At 32.9% G+C, this 21,189-nt stretch overlaps 1 non-coding gene across 1 annotated transcript; it reads left to right on the top strand.

The window, feature by feature from the left end:
* The first annotated feature begins 15,564 nt into the window (after window positions 1-15,564).
* LOC112416184 (small nucleolar RNA R71) lies at window positions 15,565-15,671 on the top strand. Its single transcript, XR_003006491.1, has one exon. It is a non-coding gene; the product is annotated as a small nucleolar RNA R71 (small nucleolar RNA).
* The last annotated feature ends 5,518 nt before the right edge of the window (window positions 15,672-21,189 follow it).

Genomic DNA, 21,189 nt, shown 5'->3' with positions numbered 1-21,189 from the left:
ATAAATACAAATATTAGCATGTAAGATGTTGTTTGATTTGTCTCGACAAATATTTTCAAAATATTAAATTTTCATAATTTTTTACTTTAGATAATTAAAGATATTAACGGTCAAAATTATGCATTGGCATATGTGAAGTGATTGACTTGGACATGTATTTTGAAACGGAGGGAGTAAGTTTTTATCAAAATTTATGAAATCAATGCATTGGAAATTGGAGTTTTTGACTTTTTTAAATAATAATTTCTTTTTTATTAATAATCCTTACAGAATGTTCCGTGTCCTTGGGACACTCGTTAACAAGACTCTTATTATATTCATTTTTGTTCAAATTAAATTTAAACCTAAATTTGAAATAAAAAAACGTATTAATTCCCCGTACGTAGACTACAAAATAAATGCATCTATCTACCTATATATCCAATCTTTAATTTATTAGTTGAGTTGTTTTTTGAAAATAAATGCATCTATCTACAGAGTACTCATAATTGATTAGTTGAGTTGTTTGGAATTAAATGCATCTATCTAGCAAATACCAAAAACTATTTGTTCTCAATATTGATATTGATTGCTTTATATAATGGCTGAAACTTACCACTCCTCACCTCTTGTACTCACATTGAATCTCAACAACAAACTCTTCACTAAACTCCCTTTTTGTGTTGTTCTTCCAACAACGAGTGCTTTTCACAAACAATAATTTGTTTTGTGATCATCCACTTTACCAGTTTTAAAAATCACAAACATCACCATCACCGTAAGGAAAAACAAAATTAGAGAGGGAAATTAATGACAGAAAAAATAAAATTCCTCACAAATTCGTTGGTCACAAAATTCAATGAGGGAATTAGAGAGGGATTTCATGTTTTTCCTCACTAAACTTCCCTCACTAATTTTTGGTTTTTTTAGTAGTGCATCTCAATTGAAAACCTTCTTATATACTACCCAATACATACTGACAAAAAACAAAGAAAAAAAATGCATGTATTTTATCAAGAAATTAAGGTGTATATATATACACATATACCATATATTCTTAACATCCTTTCATGTATTTTTTTAGCATCCTTAATATAGGTAATTAACTACTGATGATTAATTGTTGGACAATTCCTGCGAATATAACCGGTCTTGAAACACAGTCCATATTTTCTTGGTGCTTTTTCCATAACATCCATTTCAGTCAGGATGTGAGTATTGTTTGGACGACCTTTCTTTAATCGTCGCATGGTTGGATCGTGGCAAAGCTTTGTACCTTCATGCGGGGGCCAATAACTCTTGTCGTGGACTACTTCGAACCTTGTGTTGTAGATTTTGTATACACTCTCATTTGTAAACACAGCTGGTATAAGGGTTCGATAATCATGTCGAAAACTAGAACACACGACTATAACATGAGAACAAGGCAAATGTAAAGCCTAAAATTTTGCACAGTCACACCACCCTGCCTGTAGGTCTATACCTTGAATGTTCCCACCGGTCTTCCCTCCCTATAGTTTATTGTATTGGAACAAAATGTGTTTAGCAATAACTCTTAAGAGTTTTTATGCTAACAAAGTAATAAAAATTGTAAATTGGATATGCTAATATTTGTTCAAGTGTACAGGACTATAGACAAAAATTGGGTTAATAGGTCTTTAACTCCCTGTAATATAGGGCACTTTTGGTTTTGCCCCCTGTAAATTTTTTTTTTTAGATTCCGTCCTTGTAAAATGAAGATTCTTCAAGATTGCCCCCTGAGCTCTGTGACTCAGCAGAATCTATGATGTGGCACCTACATGACATTTTTTTTTTTATTTTTCATTTTTTTTTGGATGCCAAGTGTAAAAAATAATTTACATGTCATTTAAAATTAAAAAAAAAATAAAAAATCTATTTTTTTAAAAAACTAAAAATAATTTAAAAATCAGAAAAAAAATAGAAATTTTTTTTTTAAATAAAGTTCCAGATTTTTTTTAAAATACTTCCTAATTCCAAATTCTTTTTAAAAAATCGACAAAAATTTCAGATATTTTTAAAAAAATTTAAAAATTCAGATTTTTAAAAAAAAAATAAGTTCTGGATTTTTGTTAAAATCAGAAAAAACATGCAGATTTTTTTAATTTAATTTTTAAAATAAAAAAATTATTTTATATTTCAAAATCTTTATTCCAGAAATTTTATAAATTCTTTTTTGAAAGTAAATAATTAGAAAAAAATTCAAATATTTTTTACAAATTCAAAAAATTAGACAATACTTTTTTTTTTCCAAATTTTATAATTTTAATTTAATTCGGATTTTTTTTTTAAATTTAGTATAATTTTTTTTGAAAATTTGGAAATATATTAAGTTCGAGAATGGAAACGGTATACCATATGGGATTTTCCTGTCATTGATGGGAAATATATTAAGTTAGCATTTAGAAAAAAATTCAAAAAATATATTCCTGAATTTTTACGAATTTATTTTTTATTTAAAAAAATAAAATAAAATCATTTTTTTTCTGAAATTAGGAAGTATTTTAAAAAAAAAAAACTGGATTTTATAAAAAATTTCAAACACAAATCAGAATTTTTTCTAAATTTAGAATTTTCGACAATATCTGAAATTAAGATTTTAAAAATTTAAATAAAATCAAATTTTTTTTTCAGATTAAATAGTTGGAATTTAAAAACATTTATATCCAAATTTTTAAAAATTAAAATATTTTCCAGAATTTTCTTTCTTTGTAGAAAAAATTTAAAAAAAAAATTTATTTCGAAAAAGATAAGACAATTTTCTATTTCGGAAAAAAAATCTAAATGTTTTTTAATTTTTGGAAAAAAAAATCTAATTTTTTTTCGATTTAAAAAAATAGTTTGAATTTTTTCAGATTTTTTAAAATATGATTTTTCTTTTTTTTACATTTTATTTTTTAAATTTTTTCAGATTTATAATTTAAAAAAAGAATTTATAAAATTTCTGAAATAAAGATTTTGAAATATAAAATAATTTTTTTATTTTAAAAATTAAATTAAAAAAATCTGCATGTTTTTTCTGATTTTAACAAAAATCCGGAACTTTTTTTTTTTTTTTTTAAATCTGAATGTTTAAATTTTTTTAAAAATATCTGAAATTTTTTTCGAATTTTTAAAAAGAATTTGGAATTAGGAAGTATTTTAAAAAAAAATCTGGAACTTTATTTAAAAAAAAAAAATCTATTTTTTTTTCTGATTTTTAAATTATTTTTTGTTTTTTAAAAAAATAGATTATTTATTTTTTTTTTAATTTTAAATGACATGTAAATTATTTTTTACACTTGGCATCCAAAAAAAAATGAAAAATAAAAAAAAAATGCCATGTAGGTGCCACATCATAGATTCTGCTGAGTCATAGGGCTCAAGGGGCAATCTTGAAGAATCTTCATTTTACAAGGACGGAATCTAAAAAAAAGAATTTACAGGGGGCAAAACCAAAAGTGCCCTATATTACAGGGGGGTAAAGACCTATTAACCCACAAAAATTTGACATCTTAAAAAGGTCTTGGAAGAACAAATAAAGAGCAAATACATCAACAAAAAGGGAAGCTTAAAGCGTCTGAAGAGAATTGCTCCTGAAGTGATGATGTAACGCCCTCTCTAATTATTTGATTATTTAAATGAGTTTAGAATATACTTATATGATTTGTATGATTTATATGATTTATTTTGATGAGTGATATTTTGATATGTTATATGTTGGTATTTATTAGTATAATATATATATATATATATATATATATATATATATATATATATATTATTTGTTGTAGAAATATATGTCATTTGTTATAGAAATATATATGATTTGTTGTAGAAATATATGTCATTTGTTATAGAAATATATATGATTTGTTGTAGAAATATATGTCATTTGTTATATAAATATATATGATTTGCTGTAGAAATATATGTCATTTGCTATAGAACTATAAATGATTTGTTATGGAAATATATATATATATATATATATAGGGCATATCAAGTGAGAGGAGTTGTTAAAATGAGAGATGAGAGGAATAAACCTCAACCATTAGATCAAAATCAATGGCTCACATTAAAACTCTTATTGTAGTGACTTATGTGCTTTAATAGTATTAAGGAATGATTCAATAGTATTAATCCATGTAATTCTGATGATTAAATTAACAAGTTAGAATTGAATTAGAAAATTTATGAATTTAGGGTTAATAGGTGATTTTGATGATCCAATGATGTTAGGTTGTTAGATTGATGTTTAAAACGTCCCTTGACCTTAGATTATGATTAAGATGAATTAAGGAATCGAAATTAGGCTTAAAACTTTGAGAAAGGATGAATTTTTGAGAAAAACTGCATTCTGCCCGAGCCTACATTCATCGCTCGCCATAGCGAGCGATGATCCTCGCCTCGCGAGTGATGATGTTCATCGCTCGCCACGCGAGCCATTTCCCTCCGCCTCGCGAGTTACAAGTCGTAGCTCGCCACAGCGAGCAACCTTACTCGCCATAGCGAGCATGACCAGAGAGCATGTTGGATTTCGTGATTTTAAGCTGTGAGTTGAACCTTAGATGTTTTTGAGTGCCTGAAGATGCATATTAAAGATTAGATAATGATTTAGAACAAGATTGAACCTGGTTTAGCTTAGAACAACATTAGGTTGAATTCTGGCTTGTACTTGCCATGGCGAGCAGATGCTCTCGCCTCGCAAGCACTTCTAGAACTGAGTGCAATTGAGAATGTCGTGACTTGAGTTGCTTGAATTGATGAGGAATGAAACTTTAGGTAGTAGTGAGATATAGTTTAGATGTTAAACGAAATATGTGAAGCTGTTATGAACTATTAAGCTGATTATGATGTGATTTATTGATTATCATACCCCAATTTTTGACCTAAGGTCGCACTGACATGTGTCGCTTAACCCTGATCAATCTCTGACGTTTTAGTAAAAATTCGGCAGGGAGGTATTTTAAAATACCTCGTTTGGTTCCGAGTTAGGCCTTTTCTCTCCGTCTTCAATCATTTATTTTTAAATTAATTCTAATTTTATTTTATTTTTCTTTTAATTTTAAAATCAGTATTTCTTTTAATTCCATTTTAGATAAGTCCAAAGTCAAGTCTGCATTTATTTTTTATGCTTATTTTTATTTTTATTTTCTCATTTGTAATTTTATTCATGTGTTATTATCCGAAAAAATCCAAAAAAAATTAAAAGGTCCTGATCCAAAAAACAGCCTGTCTCACGCGTTTCAACCAGGCGTTTCAATCCAAAGAACAAGCTTCTCATCATCCAAATCCGATTCCAAGCCAATCCAGCTTTCACCAAGCCTCATCTGCAGAAACTCAGGAACAGAATCACACTCCTCTCTCCATCCCGATCACCTAATTTCTGCGGAATTTTAACAAACCCTAGCCTCAGCCCAGTACTATAAATACATGGCTGATGGGATAAAACCGCAAGTGCACGGTCTTATCGAAGTAGTAAAATAAGAGTATCGTTCCGACAGGGAGTTATGAATTCAATTATCTTTTAACAATGATTAGAATTAAAGTATAGGAAGTAGAAAGTTGTATTTTTATATATTTAAAAGAAAATAATAATAAAAGATAAAAGCCTTGGGATTATTGGTTCTTCCTAACGACAAGTCCTTCTCAAACCAAACTATTAAACTTATAACTTTATGTTAGACCTAATTTCTCAAGACAGTTTCTCTTTTGTTCCTCTAGCAACCAAGCCTATTTCGCTGACTTGATTACTATTAGATTTTGGTTCCTCTAACAACCAAGCCTATTTCGCTGACTTGATTGTTATTAGTTCCCTTGAAGATCGAAACTATATGTCTCAAAGACTGCAAAACCTATTTCGTTGACTTTGCAATCCTTGTCTAAATTCACTTGTTCGAATATCAAAGCTCCACTTTCGTTTTATGAATTGATATTTGAGATGATGGATAAACAATTATCAAACCCTCCACTTTCGTTTCCACAGTTTGATAATGGTTGATCCATGTTAAAGCGGTGAATTTAGATAAGGAATTAGGGTTACATAAGATTAAGGTTTAAAGCTTGGTTTGATTAGGATTATGTCATTAGACTTATCCAACAATCCTAAGACAAGAGAAGTCTACTCACTGACGTTCATCGTAGACAAGGGGAAGAAGAGAGAAAGCATAAAAGTAAATAACAATAAAGTAAAATGAACTTGTATTAGAAAGACAATTGTCACATATTGTATTCCAAGAAAAGATGAATATTAGTGATGGCTAGCTACTCTATTTATAGTACACAATTGACTTAAAATCTAAGCAAGTATATTCCTAGAATATTCCTCGGTAGATTGTGCGCCAAAATAGAATAGCTTGGAGTCAAAGCAAAAGCAGCAAAAGGCATCTGGAGGGTGGCACGGCCGTGCCAAGGCTAGCACGGGCCGTGCCAAGCTTCTGACTTGTGGGAGATATATTTTGTTTCCCAATCTTCATGTTTTTGTGTCCAATCTGCTCCAAATCCCTTTCTTTTGCTCCAAGACTCTCTCCATCCAATATTCTTCCCTGAAATATAATAAATTGCATTTTAAAGTAAACTATCCTAAAAAGGAAATAATACTAATATAAAATTATATAAAATCTAAACTAAAAAGCATATTAAAATAACATATAATTGACTCATCAAACTCCCCCATACTTGAATCTTTGCTTGTCCTCAAGCAAAAGGCATAAACATAGTAGCACCAACAGTTATATCAAATGACAATTCAATTAAAGCACATGTCTCCTCAAGGGCTTAAATCCCAAATGTACACTAATCACAAACTCAAGCATTTCTTGTAATTTTTATTCAACCCAACGATCAAGTTTCAAGTGAGTGTGTGTGTGAAGTCCAACCCTTTTCTTGCTCCTGTATAAGATAGGCATTATGAGGAAACATGGTCTAATCCTAGCACTAAACCAACCAAGAAAGATTCCTTCTATAATTCATATAAGAGAGATGAGAGTATTTGAGAATCTTTGTTCTTTGCCATTTGCACATTTTAAGTTCTTTATTTAAGGAACAACATCTTCACGTAGGAGGTCGGAGGGCCTACCCCCTTCCCCAATCTAGATTCAATGGTATCCCTTAAAACATCATCTTCACGTAGGAAGTCGGAGGGCCTACCCCCTTCCCCAATCTAGATTCAATGATGCGTTTTAAAGTTTTTTTTCTCAAGATAACAGTCATCTTCACGTAGGAAGTCGGAGGGCCTACCTCCTTCCCCAATCTAGATTCAATGATGAGATCTTGGAATTTATTTGGCTTTTTGGCTTTTTATGAATTCCCTTATACTCACTTATACTACTTGCACTTTGAGAATCTTTAAAGGTTAATGTACCACTAAGATTAAAAAGCGTTTCCTTAAAATACCTATTCATACATTTACTCAAGGGAAGCAACTTTGTGTTTTTCTCATTGGAGAATTTTATTCACTTTAAAACAAGATGTGGGTATATCAAGAAGACTTAAAACACAAGAGTTTACTTTCATGTACAAGAATCAACCAAATAAGAGGAGACAATGAAAATTTTGTGTCATGATATTTTCAATAAAAATTAGCTACTTAACCATGCCTTTTACAATAGAACTATACAAAAGAATAAAGTTCAAGGGAGTTTGGAAACACTACGACTATTGACACTTTATTAGGCTCCCCCCACACTTAGGAGAAGCATTGTCCTCAATGATTTAAAAGAAGAAGAAGAAAAAGAAGAAAAAGAAGAAGAGGATGAAGAAAGAAGAGAAGTAGAGAAGAGTAAAGGAAGAGGAGAGCTCACAATTTTATTGAAGTCCTTAAGGTGGACCTTGGAGGTGAAGATGTTGCATCATGTATCGGAACATTTGATTGTTATTCATTTATTTGATTGCCCCTTAGGACATCGTTTCTTAGCCCGATCATTTCAACACCTTGTCTTTGTTGCTCGGTGCATGTTCTTTGAACTTCGGTTTGCATCAATGCCCACCGTTCATCATTATAGTTTCCACCGGCTTCTTGTTAATGGTGCAAGTTTGCACCTACCTCCTCTTCATCACCACCATCATCACCATCATTTTGTACCTGTGGGTTAGTACCAACATAAAGCAAATTTTCCACCACCTCCGGATTAGTAATGTCCGAATTAGGTAGAATAATCAAACAATTAGCTCTAATGATTCTCCATGCATGTTGGTAATTGTGAGTAGAGTCATGGTTTTTAAGGAATGACAAAGTAGTATAAAAGTTTAGATAATAGTTCTCATCTATCCTCTTGATCCCTTGATTCATACTCACCCCAAACTTCTTAGCAATAAAAGTGATGATTCCATCTACCATTATATTACCCTTATCATCCGGTTTTCTTTTTATCAATTGAAACAAGATAATCAAGCAAGTAATAGCAAATGTTAACATGGTGGTTATAAAGCATTTCTCATAAATAGCTCATCATTCCTCATCAGTCCCTACCTCTTTCCTAGTCTATCCATAGCATTATTATCAGTGTATCTACAAGCATAAATAGATTGAGAGATAAGAGCTTTAGACCTACTCCTTTGCTTGTCATCTTTAAAATGGATGCCATGGTTCTTGGATGTTGCTTTCTCTTTCTTTGCACCACTTCTAGAGCTTTCAATCTCCTTGCCTTTTTTATGCCATTGACCTAGTTAACTTGGTTTGGGTTTTAGGGAAGGTTATGGTTTGGTAAGGTTTTGGTTTGGAAAGGTTGGTTTAGTGATGGGTTGGGGTTTAAGTGAGGTTGATGAGTTTAATGATGGAGATTGGTGAAGAATTTTTTTTTGGTTTTTGGGTTAGGGTTAAATAGTGTAGAATTTGGTGTTTGAATGGATGATTGTTGGTTTTGATTGGTGGTAAATGTTTGGAATGATGAATGGAGATAGATATGGAGGTTTAAATGTTGATGTTATGGAGGTTTAGAGAGGGAAGTTGAAGGATGAGGGTAGTTTATGTTTGAGAATGAAGGAAGAAGAAGAAAAGTGAAAAAAAAATGGTAAAAGAGGGTCTGGGACCATGGCACGGCCGTGCCAGTATAGGCACGGGCCGTGCCAACTCTCTGGAAGTTGGTGAAGTATGGCTAGGTTACAGGCACGGCCGTGCCATCACTGGCACTGGCCGTGCCAAGCTTCTGGACATGCAAGGCTCAATTTTCTTCATTTTTCGCATCATTTTTGGACAAATACCTACAAAATAAATTAAAACAACAAAAAAACAAACAAAATAAAAGCAATTAAACCCGTGGGTTGCCTCCCACGAAGCGCTCTTTTAGAGTCATTAGCTTGACGATTGTCGCGCCATTTTTCGGACGTCAAGGCCATTTGATTGACTTTGACTCACTTTTTTACTCACGACTGAACAAATTTTTTTTAAGGGGAAAAAGTTCCAAACAACGGTGTTATCGTGGTTTTTGGGTGCAGGAAATGACCAAAATACCCTTCTGTATGACTTTTTGCAAATTTTGAAATAAACTGTAGAAAAAGCAATGTAATGATCCAGAGACACTTTTGAATGACTTATAAGACAAGTAAAGACATTTCAAAAGGTTTTATGCAAGAAAAACATAGGTAAAATTGTGATTGAAAATACTGCGAGGCAGAGACAATTTGAACTGTGCAGTTGAAATTTGATAATTGACAAAGTTTGAAATGAAATTGGACCCAGTATTTTTAGGTCCAAAAACAGGGTATAACAAACGGGTTATATTGCTATCCCTTGTGAGTGCCAGAACGTTCTCTTGCTTTTACTAAACATTCTCATGAAACATTTCTCACAAAATTCATTAGTAGATAACAATATAAATTAAAGTAAATATGTTTGTTATCTTTAAAACATCAATAAAAGATTTTGCTTTCAACAATCTCCCCCTTTTTGATGATAACAAACATGTGAAGAATTTCATTTGATTCCTTTATTCAAAATCAGCCTTTTTGGAAATGTTTCTTTTTGGACTGCTGCTGCTGTTGTTGCCTATGCAACTTTATGTTTAGTCTATGTGACTTTTATGCATTTAAAACTCTGCTTTATTTTGGTTTGTAATATGCTAGATCACTGCTACTATGTTACTCTTATGCTGCTGCTTGTTTTATATATATGCATTCTATGCTTTATGAAAAAATCATGATTGTTAAATTATAACTTTATCTTGCCATGATTTTAAAAGGAAACAAGTAATTCCTAAAAATAAAATCTGCCATATACACTGTTTCAATTCATGAAAGTTTATCATTTTCAATTTCTAATAAAAGATATTGGATGCTTAAATTGAGGGGGAGTTTTTATGATAAACTTATTTCTCAAAAATTGCCAAAATTCTTATTTGAATAAAGGAATCAAATGAAATTCTTCACATGTTTGTTATCATAAAAAAGGGGGAGATTGTTGAAAGCAAAATCTTTTATTGATGTTTTAAAGATAACAAACATATTTACTTTAATTTATATTGTTATCTACTAATGAATTTTGTGAGAAATGTTTCATGAGAATGTTTAGTAAAAGCAAGAGAACGTTCTGGCACTCACAAGGGATAACAAAATCTTATCGAAAATGGATATGAACAAATATGAGCTTTTTGGGCAATTGTCAAGATATGCATAATTAAGATCAAGACCAAAGCAAATATTCTCTTTTGTCTCACTTAAAGAGGAAAGAAATCAAGGTTCTTGGAAATGCATTAAAGGACAAAGAAACAAAGGAAATAAATTATATTCTTGCACATGTGTTGGAAGCAAAAAGAATAAAATCATCCTTGGGCCCTCATGTGGCTTTTTCGATCCATTAAGGAATTTTGAGGAAAAGGAATATTCAAAGGATCAAGTATCTATCTCCAAGCTACATGACATCATCAAGATGATCTAAGCAAACATCATCAAGTGGGCAGCAAGTTACCAAGGCTTGATCACAGCTCATCACCAACTAAGCAAGCACGTGCTCTACAATTTTCGTTCAAGTTTTGGTTGGAACTGAGAGAATGATCTGGGCGAAACTGAAGGAACATTCTCTACATGCTTTCTCCCCAAGTCTCTTTAGGAGCCAAAATTCAAATTCAAATTGGAAGCACAACAGCTCTTTATTAGCTTGCTCTCCAAGGAATTCAACTCTATAAATAGAAGAGGACATTGAAGGAGAAAAGCAAGAGTTTGAAATACAAAGCATTTATTTCTCTCAAAGCAAAAGCTATCAATCTCTTCAATCATCTTTTCTCATTGAGAACATATTTCTAAGTTTGTACAAGGATAGTTTGTTTGACATATAAAGTTCCAAACAACATCCTACACATCTTTTGTTTGAGACGCCAGATCCAAACAGCATCTTTATTACTTTTGTTTGAGACATTCGATCCAAACAAATCACCTTACAAAGAGATAACTAGATCTCAAGTCTATTGGGCTTAATAGTTTGAGATAGGAAAAGTTCCAACCTTTCTTGTGCGAAAGCAAAGAATTGTAGAAGCCTGCTGAGGTTGATAATACAGTGGTTACGGACTGATCTAGTGTGATCAAGACCTTATAGTGTTGGTTAGAAGTTTCTACCAACTGCATACTATAGTGGATAATCTCACACGAAGTGTGGGGACTGGAAGTAGCCGGGTTTGGTGAACCAGGATAACTCTCCTGTGTTATTCTCTCTCTCTCTCTCTCTTACTTATACACACTAAACACACACATTATCACAAAGCTTTAATTTTCACCTCCAGAACATTCTGGTCCTAATCTCAACCATATTAATCCAGAGTTCTCTGGTCCTAACTTAACTCATATTATTCTGATAAATTAAACTGCCTCCAGAACATTCTGGTCCAAGATAAAACAGCTGCTTAATACTTGACTAAAAGTTTAAAATTCAGTTTATTATTGTTTTAACATTCTACACTTATATTATTTCTTTCCAGAACGTTCTGGTCCTTTATACATCAAGTTAATATTTATCTGCTTAACTAATATTTACCAAGATCTTTCTTGAGTACATAAAATCTAATTTAAAGTTTCAGGAATAATTTTAAAAGGGTCACAATTCAAACCCCCCCTTTCTTGTGACGTTTATTGCTACTTCAATTGGTATCAGAGCATGATGCCTCAGGTTTGATAGTCACTATTGCTGTGGTTGCATTAGTGATTTGTGGTACAAAGTTACCTTCAGTGATAACCTTCCACATATCTATAGAACTGAATTTCTGTTGTTTGGAGAGGAACATGACAGCCTGTTTCTTAGCTGTGAATGAGCTGTTTGTGAGCTGTGTGTTTGGATATTATCGGACAAAATTTTGACAAAAAATAAAATAAAAGGGACTAAAAATAAATAAGATAAAATAAAGGTTAAAAAATGAATTTAAAGTTAATAAAAGATGGAAATTAAAATTAAATGAAAATTGAGAGAAGAGGGCCCGACTCGGAATCAACTATGAGGTATTTTAAAATACCTCCCTGCCGAATTTTTTGCTCGAAAGGTTGAGATCGGTCGGAGCTAAATGACACGTGTCAGTGCTGTCTTAGGTCAAAAATTGGGGTATGACAGATGCCCCTATTTAAGTTTCTTCGTCCGGAGATTTGAAGATGGAATCTTTGATTGGATGGGTCGAAGAGACTTAAATACAAGAGTACACCATTTTTGACCTAAGATGCTTATGAATGCATGTAATGCAATTATGAATGCAAGATGATGAAGATGATTTGACTGGAAAGAGAAGCAACAATGGGATACCCGAATTCGCTGAAGAAAATGGACCTGACTCCGCTAGGGGAATGTAGTTTCACTGGGGAAAATACTGTCAGTTATTGTATTGGTTTGAAATTGAAATTGAAAATTGACTGGAGACATCAGTGGCACAGCTTTCGTTGGGGATGACAGTTGAGAGAATAGAAATTTAGTGACGTCTCGTCATCCGACATACCGGGAGATGACACTATTGACATTCCGTCATCCGACAAAACGGGGAATGGTACACTAGATATTCCGTAATCCGACAAACCGGGGAATGACACTTGATATTCCGTAATCCGACAAATCGGGGAATGATACACTTGGTATTCCGTAATCCGATAAACTGGGGAATAAAGTTTTTTGAGATTCCGTAATCCGTCCAAAACGGGGAATGAAGTTTTTGATATTCCGTCATCAGACAATACGGGGAATGAAACACTTGACATTCCGTCATCCAATAAAACGGGGAATGACACTTGATATTCCGTAATCCGATAAATCGGGGAATAAAACACTTGAGATTCCGTAATCCGTCAAAAACGGGGAATGAAGTTTTTGATATTCCGTCATCCGACAATGCGGGGAATGAAACACTTGACATTCCGTCATCCGATAAAACGGGGAATGGTACACTTTTTATTCCGTAATCCGGCAAATCGGGGAATATAAACACTTAACATTCCGTATTCCGACAAATCGGGGAATGACACTCAACCAATCAAACGTCAATTTCTACCCCGAACTACGAGGTTGGCCTCAGGAGAAACGCATGGGCCTGGATTAGACCGGTTCAGACCGGTTCAGATTTGAACCGGTTCGGTCTAGTAGTATAAATAGGCAGGACTGGTTTTTTTCATTCAATTTTATTTTTCTTTCTCTCTCTTCTCTTATTTTAGAGAGAGAAGCTCTCCCTTCTCTCTTCCCTTTCTTCATCTTCTCCGGTGGAGAGATGGTGGTCGGAGGTACTTCCGGCGCGGTGGTCGACCGGCCAAGGAGGCGGCGCCACCACGCCGGGAAGCAGAAACTCCTTTTTTTTAAAAAAGGTTTCAACTTTCTCAGTTCTTTTTTCGTCCTCTATTCGATTCCACCCTCAAAATTCCAAACAAAAGAACGTACGGTCCTAGATCTAAGATTAGAAAATACTACCTTTTTGATTTGAACTGTTTTTTATGACGGTTTGGTTCGTTGCCGGATTCGGATTTTGTTTGAGAATAACGTGCGTGCGTGATTGTGTTGTTTGTGGTTGTTTTGCGGTTTTGGTTGGATTGAGTTGGTGCTGGAAAATTGTTCTGTGTTTTGGATGCGGGTTTGGGATCGAAAAAGAATGAAAATTGTTGTCTTGTTCTGGCCGTGGAATGTTTTTTTTTGTTTGTTGGCCCCCTTTTTGGCTGTGCTTGTGTGTTGTATTTATAGAGCTGATTTGAGCAAAGTTTTGTTGCTTGGAGAGGAACATGACAGGCTGTTTTTGTGGCTTGGAGAGGAAGCCGTTTTGTGGCTTGGAGAGGAAGCTCACAGGCTGTTTTGTGCTGTGATATTATCGGACCAAATTTGACAATATTTTTGGACATTAAAAAAAATTAAAGGACTAAGAATAAATAAAACAAAAATAAGATAAAATAAAGGTTAAAAAATGAATTTAAAGTTAATAAAAGATGGAAATTGAAATTAAATGAAAATTGAGAGAAGAGGGCCCGACTCGGAATCAACTATGAGGTATTTTAAAATACCTCCCTGTCGAATTTTTGCTCGAAAGGCTGAGACCGGTCGAAGTTAAATGACATGTGTCAGTGCTGTCTTGGGTCAAAAATTGGGGTATGACAACGATTAGAAGGTTTCTCTACCCAATACCCAATCTTTCCCAAAGGGATAATGGCATCAACCTAAGATTCTCTCCCAAATTACACATAGCTTTTTCAATGGTTTCACTCTCAACAATCACACAAGGGGTGGAAAAACTCTCAATCACTATGAGGTTAGGCTTAACAAGCCTTTGTGGGACATGGATTTTGAGTTTATAAGGTGGTGAAACGATTGGCTTATCACTCTCTCCTATGACTTCCTCACCTTGTTGCTTTTCACTCTCTATCTCACCCTCAATTGTCTTAGTTTTCATAATGGGGTCCTCTAACTGCTTACCGTCCCTAAGTTGAATAGCATTTATAAGGTCTTTGGGGTTGGCTTCAGTTTGACTTTGAAAGACATCGGGGGTTTGAGAGGAAGTAGCTACTTTATGGGCTACTTGAGAGATTTGAGTTTCTAGCATTCTAATGTGAGTAGCAATGGAGTCCACTTTAGATGTAAGCTTAACAAAAGAGTCATTCAAAGATCCAGTTTGATTTTTAAGTTCTTGAAATTGCTTGGATTGCTCCATAGCATGTTTTTCTAGTAAAATTTCCAAGCTGGATTTCTGAGAGACTCTTTCGTTGTTTGCACAAATGGGTGGTGTTGTTTGTTGTCCAAAGGTATAAAAGTTTTGCTCGGGACTTTTAGCAACACTACCTAGTTGGCATTCAACATCAGTATGGTCAAATATTCCACAAAATTCACAAGGTGGTGAGACAAGAGCAGGTTTGACGACACTTACAGTTAATTTATCAAATTTTTGAAGAAGTGTGTCCACCTTAGCAGATAGATGATCAAGGGTAGAAACCTGGCACATACCTTCCTCTTTTTTAGAGGGTGGAGGAGTACCTTCAGTGATAACTCTCTCACTTGTCCACTGATAGTGGTTGTATGCCATGTCCTCGATCAAATCATATGCTCCTGTGAAAGTTTTATTCATTAAAGCTCCACCTGCAGCTGCATCAACATTCATTTTTGTGGAAAACAAAAGACCATTATAAAAAGTGTGGATAATAAGCCAATTCTCAAAACCATGATGGGGGCAAAGCCTAAGCATTTTTTTGAAACGCTCCCACGCATCGTAAAGAGATTCACCATCTTTTTGAGTGAATTGTGTGATTTGACTTCTCAATTGAGCAGTTTTACTATGGGGAAAGAATTGGGAAATAAATGCCTTCCTCATTTGGTTCCATGAAGTGATAGAACCAATTTGCAATGAATGAAACCAAGCACTAGCTCTATCCCTCAAAGAGAAAGGAAAGAGGTGCAGCCTTACGGCCTCTTGGTTTGCCTTCAAAGTTCCACTGAGTCTTAAAAAAATTGAAACATGAAAATTCGGATCCTCAGTGGGTGATCCGAAAAATTGATTTTGCTGCACTAGGTAAATAAGTGCAGGCTTTATTTCAAATTTAATATCCTCAACCGTTGGATACACAATAGCATCGTACGGCTCATCTGAAGATGTGATTGCATACTCTTTGAGAGCACGTTTCTCAGCCATATCGTTATTACTGTGTGTTTCTTTGAGCCATCCCTGAAATCAAAGCGGTTAAGGATAGAAAATAAAAAAATAATAAAAAATAAAATAAATAAAATAAAAAATAAAATAAAATAAGGAGAAATAGAGGGAGAGAGATTTTATATATAAATATATATATATTTTTATTTTTATATTTTTATATTTTTTATAGAGAGGGAGATATATATATATATATATATATATATATATATATATATATATATATATAAAATAAAAATAAAATAAGAGAAGGAAATAAAATATATTATAAATATATAAAAAATAAAAAATAAAAAGGTAAGAAAAAAGGAAATAAAATATTTTATAAATATATATATATATATACTATTTTTTTTATATAATTTTTTTTAAGACTAACCACTATTAAAAAGTTAATCAAATTACAATAACTCCCCGGCAGCGGCGCCAAAAACTTGATGGGATAAAACCGCAAGTGCACGGTCTTATCGAAGTAGTAAAATAAGAGTATCGTTCCGACAGGGAGTTATGAATTCAATTATCTTTTAACAATGATTAGAATTAAAGTATAGGAAGTAGAAAGTTGTATTTTTATATATTTAAAAGAAAATAATAATAAAAGATAAAAGCCTTGGGATTATTGGTTCATCTTAACGACAAGTCCTTCTCAAACCAAACTATTAAACTTATAACTTTATGTTAGACCTAATTTCTCAAGACAGTTTCTCTTTTGTTCCTCTAGCAACCAAGCCTATTTCGCTGACTTGATTACTATTAGATTTTGGTTCCTCTAACAACCAAGCCTATTTCGCTGACTTGATTGTTATTAGTTCCCTTGAAGATCGAAACTATATGTCTCAAAGATTGCAAAGCCTATTTCGCTGACTTTGCAATCCTTGTCTAAATTCACTTGTTCGAATATCAAAGCTCCACTTTCGTTTTATGAATTGATATTTGAGATGATGGATAAACAATTATCAAACCCTCCACTTTCGTTTCCACAGTTTGATAATGGTTGATCCATGTTAAAGCGGTGAATTTAGATAAGGAATTAGGGTTACATAAGATTAAGGTTTAAAGCTTGGTTTGATTAGGATTATGTCATTAGACTTATCCAACAATCCTAAGACAAGAGAAGTCTACTCACTGACGTTCATCGTAGACAAGGGGAAGAAGAGAGAAAGCATAAAAGTAAATAACAATAAAGTAAAATGAACTTTTATTAGAAAGACAATTGTCACATATTGTATTCCAAGAAAAGATGAATATTAGTGATGGCTAGCTACTCTATTTATAGTACACAATTGACTTAAAATCTAAGCAAGTATATTCCTAGAATATTCCTCGGTAGATTGTGCGCCAAAATAGAATAGCTTGGAGTCAAAGCAAAAGCAGCAAAAGGCATCTGGAGGGTGGCACGGCCGTGCCAAGGCTAGCACGGGCCGTGCCAAGCTTCTGACTTGTGGGAGATATATTTTGTTTCCCAATCTTCATGTTTTTGTGTCCAATCTGCTCCAAATCCCTTTCTTTTGCTCCAAGACTCTCTCCATCCAATATTCTTCCCTGAAATATAATAAATTGCATTTTAAAGTAAACTATCCTAAAAAGGAAATAATACTAATATAAAATTATATAAAATCTAAACTAAAAAGCATATTAAAATAACATATAATTGACTCATCAATGGCCTGCAGAACACAAAAAAGGGCAGAACACGGGGAACACACAGAAGCCAGACAACAGAAATCGCACAACACCAGAAAAGGAGAGGAGAAGCCGGAAATCGCACATCACCAAGAGGAGCAGAGAACCGTAACTGTTCCCAACGCAGATCAGATTGCGCCGATCTAGAACCAAAGGAGTACCGGCTGTGTCACATCAGCATCATACAACAGTCAGTGAACCAAAAAGAACGAACCAAAGGTAGTATTTTTTCTTTTTCTTAGATCTAGGCTGAAATACAACTGTTGTGGGATTTTTGAGAGTAAATACGAGAAAAGGAAGAAGAACCGGTTTAGAAAAGTGAATTTTTTTTAGTTCCGGCACGGTGGCGCCGCCCATTTGGGCCGCCTGACCGCCGTGCCGGAACCGAAACCGCCGCCGGTGTTCTTCTTTCTCTCATCGGAGAAGATGAAGAAACATGAGAGAGAAGAGAGAATTTTGAGGTGAAGAGAGAGAAATGCTTGCAAAAAATGAAGGAAAAAATCGGCTACCACATATATGTAGTACCCTGAACCGGTTCGGTTCTTCTGAACCGAACTAGGCTTGAACCAAACCGGTTTAAGCCCAATTCCACAACCCGTGAGGCCCAACACGCGCCTCTGAGCCCAGTTTCTTTTTTTACTATTCTGCATGCATTTTAGAAATAATTTCATTATTCAATTCTTTATTTTTATGTCATTTATTTTTGCAGCAAGGATATTAGAATGTAAATAATAGGCTTAATGTAAATTATTTATTGCAGACCTTAGAATGTAAATAGGCTTTTATGTAATAGTCGTAGGTGCATGTGTGCGTGCGTGTGTGTATGCCTCTTATCTGCTTTGTAGTTTAGGTCAAAGGTCCTCGTGGTGGTCCAACGCCACCATGAGGTACCTACGCTTTACTTTTCTGCTCCATTTGTTTATATTCTAGTTCATTTATTCAAAAACAACAAAAAACATGCAAATAACAAAAAATCACAAAAACATTTTCGTAAACAAACCTTGATCCTAAATCAAGTGATCGTCTTTATTTTATTCTTTCATAAATCAAATTGCAATCAACTTTAATCATACTTTAAGTCATTTTCTTTTAACATAAAAAACACAAACAAATTTATTTTGCCATTTGACTTTTCCTTTTAAAACCTTTTTCAAAACTAATAAAAAACACACAACCAATCAAACGTCAAATTTTACCCCGAACTACGAGGTTTTGATCCTTCACGGGTACGTAGGCAGAGGACACTCGTCCTTCCAAACAATAAAAAATGTAGATATTTAGGTCTTTATTTTTTCCACTTTAATTCCTTCTTTTCAAAATAAGCAAGCAAGTTATAGCACGAAAATTAAATAAAAACCAAGAGGTTCCCGTAGAGTACTACGGACATAAAGGGTGCTAACACCTTCCCTTTATGTAACTAACCCCCGAACCCTAAATCTTTTCAAATAGGGGTAGTTTGAACTTTTTTTCCCCTTTTTCTTAATAAATAAAATTGTTTAGTCGTGAAATAATTAGTGAGTCAAAAGCTAATCAAATAGCCTTGATCTCCGAAAAATGACGCGACATTGATTAATTGCATTACTTGAGATATTATTGAATAATCAAAATGTTGCTGAAATGAATTGATAATCATGAAGTTATGCTGTTGTTGTGATCTGCTTGTGCTGTTATTATTATTTAACTATGATGCATGAGTCTATACAAGATGATGTTGAACTCCAAATTATTGGATGTATATGAGATGATGATTAAGATGTTTTAGATGATTGAGTGCATGCATTAGCATACATTTGTTGGGGGCTCATGCCCTGGAGCCTTGTCCTCACCACGATTGAGCTTTGTCCTCACCACGATGCCTTAAAAGTATATTAATACTATGATGTTGGGGGCTCATGCCCTGTATTGGTACCACATGCATATAAGAGGTCTAAGTTGCATAGTCGAGTTGAAGTCGCATTTGTCGAGTCAAAGTCGTTGTTGATGAATTATCATCCATGAGTTGTTAAGTTGTTGATGAATTATCATCTATGAGTTGTCGAGTTATCTTCTACCCATGTGTTGTTAAAGAAGTACCTATGAAGATTATACGATGTTTATGATGTGAATTATATGATGTTGACTAAGATGTTGCTATGTTGTTTAAGATATTGATTATGATATTGTTATGTTGTTATGATGTTGTATATGATACTGATTATAACGTTATGATGTTGTTTACGATGTTGATTATATGATGTTATTATGATGCTATATGTTGTGATGTATATAATTGTTATTATTAAGTGATGATTATGTTGTACTATATATGATTATTATTATTAAGTGAATATTATGTTATGTTGTTGTAAGATGATGTTTATGTTGTGATGTATATAATTGTTATTATTAAGTGATGAATATGTTTTACTATATATGATTAATTATTATTAAGTGAATATTATGTTATGTTGTTGTTATATTTTTATAAGATGATGAATATGTTGTTGTTATATTTTTATAAGATGATTAATACGTTGTTGTTATATTAATATAAGAAGATGAATATGTTGTTGTTATATTATTATATTATGACGAGATGATGTATATGTTGTTGTTATATTATTATAAGATGATTAATATGTGTTGTTCATATCATTATAAGATGATGATTTATGTTGTATTGTATATGATTATTATTATTAAGCGATGATTATGTTGTGTCGTATATGATTATTATTATAGTGAGATGTTGATTACATTGTGTTGTTTTAAAGTTATTAGTGATGATGATTACATGATGATATATATCTATGAGTTGTTAAGTGTACTTGATGATGTTTATGTTAAGTTGATAAGTTGTCTTTTATTCATGAATTGATAATGAGATGTTTGATGAATAAGTATTATTATGAATTGATGATGTTACGTATAGTTGCTAAGTTGTCTTCTATTATGAGTTGCTAATGAGAAGCTTGGGGAAGAAATGTTATTACGAATTAATGATGTTGTTATGTTGTATATGAATTAGAATTAATGATGTTGTTATGTTGTATATGAATTAGAATTAATGATGTTGTTATGTTGTATATGAATTATGATTAAGATGTTGTTATGTTGTATATGAACTATGATGTGATGATCTATGTTGATTATGATTTGGTTATTATGTGTTATATGATGATGTTTATAATGTGATGAATATGAAGTAAATGATAATTAGAAGTTGGTTGAGTTATTAAGAATTATTACATGAAGGATTATTATTACTAATAGAGGAAGTTATTTATGTTGTTAAATATAATTAATGAATTATATGCTTGATATTATTGTTTTGTGAAATCTCACCCCTTCTGCTTGAAAATGTTGCTCTTCGTATGAGTAACTTGCAGGTAACCAAGAATAGTTGATGTCGTGTGAAGTTTTTCTCTCGTGTGTCTTAGGTGCTCTGATACGTAACGGGATGGGAACTTGT

The sequence above is a fragment of the Medicago truncatula genome, chromosome 6, assembly GCF_003473485.1.
Source record: "Medicago truncatula cultivar Jemalong A17 chromosome 6, MtrunA17r5.0-ANR, whole genome shotgun sequence".
NCBI classification, from domain to species: Eukaryota; Viridiplantae; Streptophyta; class Magnoliopsida; order Fabales; family Fabaceae; genus Medicago; species Medicago truncatula.
Note: the sequence above shows the minus strand (reverse complement) of the source record. Positions and strands in the feature narration are given on the sequence as shown.